Here is a 675-nt window from a genome sequence, read left to right on the forward strand (position 1 = left end):
CAAAGCCCCCAGTGCTGAGGCCCGGACGGTGTCGAGCTCCTTGAGGCTGTGGGGAATCATGACATCAACAGAGTGAGCCACTGACAGACACAGCGAGGTTCCGTACCTGCCAAGACAGCCCACTACCCGACCTCAGCGCAGCAGACACAGCTGAGACGTGCCCAGCCAGGTCCGATGATGAGAACACAGGGTTTTAAAGAACGGCCAGAGCAAGCGAGGATCCTCAAGGCATTTGTCATCTTCTTCGGACAGCGCAGCAGCACTCTCCAAGCTCCGATTTATGAGGTGCAAGCAGCTCTGAAACTACACGTTAAGGGGCGAGTGGGGAGGAATGCACAACGGCTGTGGTTCCAGTAAGGCTCTAAAGAGAGGCTGGGATCAGGCGGTTACAGCTGCTGGCAGTCCAAATATACTTTTCCTCCTGCTCAGAGACCCTTTAAAGGCAAAGAAACGCAGGCAATGCACTGGGCTGCCTATTTTTGTTTAATTTATTTCTTTTAAGACCACCTTGCAATTTCCAGAGAGAAAATACAAAACAAGAAACAGACTTGGTTTCAAATACATAAACAGTGTGCTGGAGTTTAAAGCATTACTGATAACATTGTTACAGAAGAGTGTCAGCTTACTCCAGGGCACTTCAGTATTCCTGAGGAATAAACGTGATTTCTCTTTCCC

This window comes from Lipotes vexillifer, unplaced genomic scaffold (assembly GCF_000442215.2).
Source record: "Lipotes vexillifer unplaced genomic scaffold, Lipotes_vexillifer_v1.1 scaffold496, whole genome shotgun sequence".
Lineage (NCBI taxonomy): Eukaryota > Metazoa > Chordata > Mammalia > Artiodactyla > Lipotidae > Lipotes > Lipotes vexillifer.